The sequence below is a fragment of the Salvia miltiorrhiza genome, chromosome 7 (assembly GCF_028751815.1).
Source record: "Salvia miltiorrhiza cultivar Shanhuang (shh) chromosome 7, IMPLAD_Smil_shh, whole genome shotgun sequence".
NCBI classification, from domain to species: domain Eukaryota; kingdom Viridiplantae; phylum Streptophyta; class Magnoliopsida; order Lamiales; family Lamiaceae; genus Salvia; species Salvia miltiorrhiza.
Genome location: NC_080393.1, coordinates 55,172,021 through 55,179,966, shown reverse-complemented (window position 1 = coordinate 55,179,966; position 7,946 = coordinate 55,172,021). Strand labels below are relative to the sequence as shown.

At 34.3% G+C, this 7,946-nt stretch overlaps 1 long non-coding RNA gene across 1 annotated transcript; it reads right to left on the bottom strand.

Annotated features, from left to right (window-relative positions):
• Positions 1–5,830: 5,830 nt before the first annotated feature.
• On the bottom strand, positions 5,831–6,680 carry LOC130994992 (uncharacterized). Its single transcript, XR_009091972.1, has 2 exons — positions 6,534–6,680; positions 5,831–5,993 (listed from the first exon to the last, which is right to left on the bottom strand). It is a non-coding gene; the product is annotated as an uncharacterized LOC130994992 (long non-coding RNA).
• Between the last annotated feature and the right edge of the window lie 1,266 nt (positions 6,681–7,946).

Below are 7,946 nucleotides of genomic sequence, written 5' to 3'. Positions count from 1 at the left end.
TATTTTATCATAACCGATCTCTTCCACTAAATAAGCAAAAACGTATCTCCTAATTATGGTATCTAATATTTTAACCATATAATTCCATATCCACTAGCCCACGTCTAATCTTTTTGATCAAAATATGTATTTTTTTATTTTGTTTCTCATTGAATAAAGTTTCATCCTGTTCATGTTTCTTGGACTCCATATACAATATTCAACAGTCTCAAGAGTTTCGTCGTCTTATATTCAAGAATGTTTGTTCTAGGTTAGTTTTTTAATTAATTTTTATATGTTATTTATTATTTTTCCAGTAATGCGTAGAACAACTATAATATTCATAGTGGATTATAGATTTCAAGTTTCTCATAACGTCGGAGTCAAATATATGTATCAAGCGTATTGATGTGTGCACAAATTATAGTTTCTCATGGTAAACTAATATCCATCTCTCAGATGAACATGTTCGTGTTTTTTGTTATGTGGGATATTAATTTAATGCACATTCATATTTTACTTAGTTTAGTCATCAGCCACTTTTGCGGCAGATGTCTCACAAAAGAACATGATTTTAAATTAATTAACATTGTATCTCATAGTTATTTACTCATGGAGGTGTATAATTTAATATTCGTAAAAAGTATGCATATGTTCATGGGTTTGATTTTGCCAATGTCAGGCTGTTGTATTTGATTATATTGTTTAATCAATTTTGATTTTTTTTTTTCGTTCCATATTGATGTGTAATCATCTTTAATAGGTATCGAGCCTACCACAACATTCTTCGTTGGACGTTCCTCCACAACATTTTCATTGATACCTCCTCTGCAGCTATAAGATTCCAGAAACAAAACAATTTAAGTCCAACATTTAATGCACATATGTCCAAATTACAATAGTGTACGTATTTACATGTAGCTGTGCCACAACTTATTTACATGTAGTCGTGCCACAACTTATTCAACTTATTCATCACTATAAAATTATTCACTAATAACCTGATCACAATATTGGTATATATTTGATGAATTATTTAAGTTAATGAACGATATCAATTAGATTCATGAATAAAATCAACATTATCGTCAATATCAAACTAATATTAATGAACATTATTATATTATCACTACCTAATAAAATTATTAGTATCATATACTAAATTAATGAATACAATTGATGAACAATGAACACATTTGATGAACAATGAATACATTTGATGAACAATGTTGGTTAATGAACAATAATATTGAAACTCATGAACAACAGTAACAGTATCGTGAATATTATATTAATTTCAATGAACATTAGTACATCATCATTACCTAATAAAATTATTAGTATCATATACTAAATTAATGAATACAATTGGTGAACAATAAATACAATTGATGAAAAATGAACACATTTGATGAACAATGAATACATTTGATGAACAATGTTAGTTAATGAACAATAACACTGAAACTCATGAACAAAAGGAACATTATCGTGAATATTAGATTAATTTCAATGAACAATAAGTGTTGTTCATATATTTTCGCCGGTTCGTCGGTAAGCGCCGGGAAAAACCAAAAAAAAAGAATGGAAAAGAAATTATGTTCTATTCCGGCGTGAACAAAGGTACTCTCTATTACCCGGCGTTCCACCCGAAAGTCGAGGACGACGGTGGAATAAAAGCCTTGAATATTAATGGTTGTGATAGGTAGAAAATGGCGGTGGAAGAAAAGTGATGAATTTGATTGATGTTGATAGGTAATTTAGGGTAGCTGAAGCGATTACTTTTAATTTCTGAATATAATTCAAAGCTGTAAATCATGGATTAGTTTTGATATACCAAATCTATTTGATTCACACGCTATTTACCTTAAAGTTAATTTCCACTATTGCCCTTATTCATTAAAAACGGTGGATTAATAATCAAATTGAGGCAATCACTTTAACGCCTAATTTTCAATTTAAACCGCTGGATTAATTGTAATCTATGGTCTAAGATGGTTCCTAGTTCTTACAAAATCCTAAATTCTCACAGGAGTCTAACCCTATATATATATATATATATATATATATATATATATATATATATATATAGAGGTGGGCTAAAATAAGAGCATTTCTTAAGATATAAAATAAGAATCATTTTCGGCCCTTAGATCATCAAGATCTACGGTTGATTCGTAATCCTGTTGAATGGATTTATGGTCCTGAGTTCGAATCCCAAAGGTAGCAAAAATTTATTTTTCACAATTCATACCTTTATACAGCGAATTCATACGTGTTCTACATAAAATTCATACATTAAAAATTGCTCTTATTTCTTATTTTAAGATGTGCTCTCACGGTAGCCCACCCCTATATATATATATATATATATATATATATATATATATATATATATAGGGAAGGGCTAAAATAAGAGCATTTCTTAAGATATAAAATAAGAATCATTTTCAGCCCTTAGATCATCAAGATCTACGGTTGATTCATAATCCTGTTGGATGGATTTATGGTCCTGAGTTCGAATCCCAAAGGTAGCAAAAATTTATTTTTCACAATTCATACCTTTATACAGCGAATTCATACGTGTTCTACATAAAATTCATACATTAAAAATTGCTCTTATTTCTTATTTTAATATGTGCTCTCACGGTAGCCCACCCCTATATATATATATATATATATATATATATATATATATATGTATATATAGGGGAGGGCTAAAATAAGAGCATTTCTTAAGATATAAAATAAGAATCATTTTCAGCCCTTAGATCATCAAGATCTACGGTTGATTCGTAATCCTGTTTGATGGATTTATGGTCCTGAGTTCGAATCCCAAAGGTAGCAAAAATTTATTTTTCACAATTCATACCTTTATACAGCGAATTCATACGTGTTCTACATAAAATTCATACATATAAAAATTGCTCTTATTTCTTATTTTAAGATGTGCTCTCACGGTAGCCCACCCCTATATATATATATATATATATATATATATATAGCTAGAGATCAACTTGGAAAAAGAGATACAAGTCAGGCGCCACTTTTCGGGAAGAGCAGATTGGACGCAAGTTTGGAGATTTCAATTCAAGTTTTATTTCTTAATTTTCCATTGCAACTATTTATTTAATTTATTTGTTTTATTTGATTATGAGTTCTAGCTAATTCGTTTATTCCGGCAACGATTAGGGAATCACTAGCAAAATTATTCTATGAGATCTAATTGTTCTTATACTTTATTTTTATGCTTGCATCTGCAATTCTCCATGTTTAATGATATTAATTGTTTTAATCCATTAGATAGTTGCAAATATTTATTGGGTTAGAATTAATTATATAGCCAATTGAACCGGTCATCCGTAATTGTGGTTTAGGTTTGATTAGTGGTAAATTGACACAACATGGTCAAGTGAAAAGTAGTCTTAATTCAATAATCCTGCGTTAGAGTTTATTGGTTTTGAATCGGGTTTCTCTAGATATTAATGCTTTCGACTCATTAAACCTATATAGCGTCTCTTATGGTTGTCAGTCGATTAGGGTAGTAATTAGTGAAGCTTCTTCCTGGTTACCGAATAATTAAGGAGAAATAAGATCACGTCAGAAGCGTCTTCGGTGGTTATAACTGGTTTGTTTGAATGATTTAAAGTTATTTTTGCATCCATGATCGGAATAATTAAGCTAGGGTGGACTTAATTGATTGATGTAATTCCTTTAGTAATTGTTGAGTTTTTATTCATCTTTTCACCATTATCAAAATTGGTTTGTTTGGATTTTATTTATTTAATTTTAAGTTTAGTATTTTATCAATTTTAATCTCAATTTTCGTGGGTTACTTGCAGGCTTTAATTAGAGAAATTCTCGCCAGTCCCTTAGGAGACAATCTTGCTTACTGCTGTCTGCGCAGTGTGGGCATACCGGCTGACTGCCAGATATTTTTGGTGTAAAACGACGCATCAAATTTTGGCGCCGTTGCCGGGGATTGATTTTAAGCAGGATTTTACTGATTTTAGTCTGTCTTTTATTTTTAGTTATTTTATTTTTAGTTTATGCCCCGTTCTTCTCGTACAGGCGTATTAGTTTTTGATCCATAAATCGAGAAGACCGCACAACACTTATTAGATGGATGCATACCCCCTTCACCGTACCTGATACTCGCCATACCTGATACTTGCGCGGGTATCGGGCCCTCTTAATTCATAACGCGGGCAGGTATTTAGTAGCATAAAAAAGTAGGTATTGGGTATCCGCATTGAGTTTGCGGGTACCAGCATACCCGATTATTTATTTATTTATTTAATTTTATTATCAATTTTATATAATTATTTTATTTTTAAAAATTAAACTAATTTAATTTCTATGAATATATAGTGTTTTCATAATTAAAAATGTGGGTACCCTTATTTTGTGGGTCGGGTACCCACAATTTATGAGTAGAAATACCCTCAAACTGCTGGGATTCAAATAAGTGCGGGTAATGCGGATACTCGAACACCTGCAGCGGATACCCACTGCGGGTAGGGATGTCAATCGGGCCAGCCCACCGGGTTTTCGGGCTAGCCCTATCGGGTTCCGGGTTAGTCGGGTGCGGGCTAATCGGGTTGGAGATTTTTTCGGGTTGTAAATCTTCAACCCTAACCCTAAACTTTCGGGTTTCGGGCTAGCCCATCGGGCTAATCAGGTTAAAGGCGTAAAAATAAAATTATCATTTGTATTTTATTATTCCTAATGATCTAATGTATAATGTATAAAATATACATAGATGTTAAAGATATAAATTATATAGCAAATTATGAAATGCAAAAATATAAGATATTCAAGATTACATAAACAAAATTATATTAAAATGAGATAGTAAAATTTAACATGTATCAATGCACTAGAATCAATTTGGATTATTACTGAATAATTAGTGGATTTGCCATGCACGTCTCACTGACAGAAAAAAAAAAAAAAAAAATTGGTATCACTTTAAAATGAGATACTAATAATTAATTTCTAACTAATGAGATACTAATAATCAATTTCTACAAAAAAAATCCATAATTAATTTCACTTTTTTTAATGAGATTGCACACACACACACATATATATTCTAACTAATTAATTTCACTTTTTTTAATGAGGCTACATATATATATTTAAGCTGTAGTAGCCCCACCGTATTTATACTATTGTTGATTATATAATTAAGTTCATATATTAGATCCCAATATAGATATTCATCAAATAGAGGACTGTAGTAATCCAATTTCTATATGGGATTAATTGATCAAGTAAGAAATATCAATATAATTACTGATAATTTTAGGAAACCAGTAACCTTTTAGCTGGACTAGCAAATTTGTTAGAGAAAGAAGTCCAAGTCAATGCTATTATTGTTGGGCCAATGATTTTATTTGGGATCAAAGCCCAATTCCTCATAGTTATGTCATTAGCGACCCAAGCTTTATTTATCAGTTAAACTCCATTAGAACAAATTAGCTCCTCGAATGAACACGTAGAGCATGATACTACACGCATCTTCCAACTTTACACTCAGCTCTCAATTTTACACCCAGCTACTTCATTTAACCGACTCAAACGATTATAAATATGGTGAGTTACAGTAGTCTCATCTTTTTCCCATTCTGCTAATTCCAAACAAGAAAGCAAATCATCTATAATCGTCTACAGCAGCTTGTGCAGTTTGTATAAAGAAGGTAGTCTTTCTTTTCTCTTTATGTACATAATAACAGTTAAAAATAGTGAAAACAGTAGTAATAGTAATAAGCTATAAATCATCCCCAGCAGTCATCACAGCAAACAAGCAGGTAGTATTCTTCCTACAACTCAATGATTCACTCGTAGATAATAATCAAGAACCGCAGAGATAATATCAATTTTCTTTAACGTCTACAGAATACGTTTAGTTACAACAGTTAATTCAAAAAAATAAAAGGGGCAGTCTTGGGCTGTAGATGAACTGCCACGATGAAATGAAACCGTTTCAAACTATCTCGAATCACCCATTCCTGAAACAGAAAATAATTTGAGATTTATTAGTTTTTGATATTGAAACTGAAATAGAAATTGGATGGGAAGTTTGCTGGAATAAGTTTTTGAATTGGGAAATAGAGAAGGAGAAGGGGGGGATTAGCAGTAGCAGCAGCAACAACCGCAAACCATCGCGGCGGAGGCATGGCTGACGGAGGTGGCCGCCGGCGCTGCTCACGCCACGGCGGCCGCGGTGGCTACTGACAGTAGAGGAAGAGGGAGGTTGAGCGAGAGGTAGGGATGGAGATTGAGTGAGAGATAGTGAGATAGAGTGTGAGATAGAGACAGACAGCAGGAAGAAGGGAGAAAGGCAGAACGAGCTAGAGGGAGAGAGGAGCGGGGCAGGCGGCGGCAAGCACCGGCGCTGCAAGTGCCGTCGTGGCTTGCGGCGGCCGCCGCGCCCTGGACAGAGAGAGAGAGCGAGAGATCGAGAGAGGGCAGAGAGAGATGGAGTTCGAGGGAGAGAACAGAGACAGAAGTAGAGAGAGAGAGAGAGAGAGAGAGAGAGAGGGACTTACCTGAGTCAGAAGAGGCGGCGGCGTGACAGAGACGACGGCGGGGCGGCAGGCTTCGTCGGAGAGACGAATTCCAGAGGGGATGAAGAGAGGTAGAAACCCTAGGATTTTGATTTTTGAATTGGGGATTTAGATATAGGGAAAAGAGGACTTATATTATTTCTAAGGAAGTATTTATTTATTAGTACTATTAGAGTAATGATTACTGCATTTGAATTTGTGTTGGCATTTGTTGATAAGCTTGCCAAATAACAGTCAGTCTTCAGTCCATAAATTCCAAATAGGAATATCACCTTAAGACCCACATATGTACTCTTTAAGTTAAATCCATATTATTTTCTCGTTATTTACTTAGTTAGTTAATCTATATTGAAGGTCATATACAAGAAAAGGTTAATCCATAGTTTAGAATCACCTGAATCATCAGGCCACGATCAGGTGGGCTTTCTTATATAAAAATCAAAGTTTAGATTATGTTGCAGTTGAATAAAATCTTGCGAACTATTATCATTGTCTATCAATTTTAAGATTTATGTATGATACCTATCTGGCACCAGCAGTTAATCGAATTCGGGTTCTGTTCTATCCAGATGTTAGACAGGATTAGTGTACACAAGGGACCGTGAGCCGGTTAGCGTATCGGCCGGTCTAGGACCGTGAGCCGGTTTAGCATATCGGCCGGTCTGTGACCGTAGAAGGTGGCCACCTTCTCGGCACACAGTTATCATTGCAGATATGGTAGAGTACAAAAGAACATAGTCTGATCAGACGAACTTTAGTACAAGTAAATGACTAGTGGGTGCAGACTTTTTACTAAAATCCCTGTACGCCATGAGAAAAGGCATGATAATTTACAGCTTTAGTATGCATGTACGTATCTTTGGCTTGTGTCCACTGAGTATTTTATACTCAGTCCTGTATGTATTTATAAACGTGCAGGTTGAGCAGAGACGATGATGAGATGGTGTCGAGCGGTCTTTTGTTTTGTTTGAATGTATATATAATGAGACGCATGTCTTCAACATGCCTCTCCAGTCAGTCTTCCGCTACGAACACTTATTTTGTGTAGAGATCACAATAGGCCTTCTCTATTGTGATTCTCATATGTAAATTACATCTTTAGCTTGTGAAATCCTTTCAAGTTTATAAAGAATGACTTCTTTATACGTTAGAATTTTCTTTCGGTTCAGTGTAAACTTTCGATCCGCTTCTACAGATTAATCCCTTTCTTTATTCCCGCTTCTTAATTCCCTCCCTTGGTCATGATTCCCCGGATTAACTATCCTTAGTTAAGCCCGGTCGTGACATAAGCAAATACCATAGATCTAAACATAGCAGAAGTTGTAACTGGATGCATCAGTCACAATTCCGTCAGCCCACCGGGCCAGCCCATCGGGTTTTCGGGCTAGCCCTATC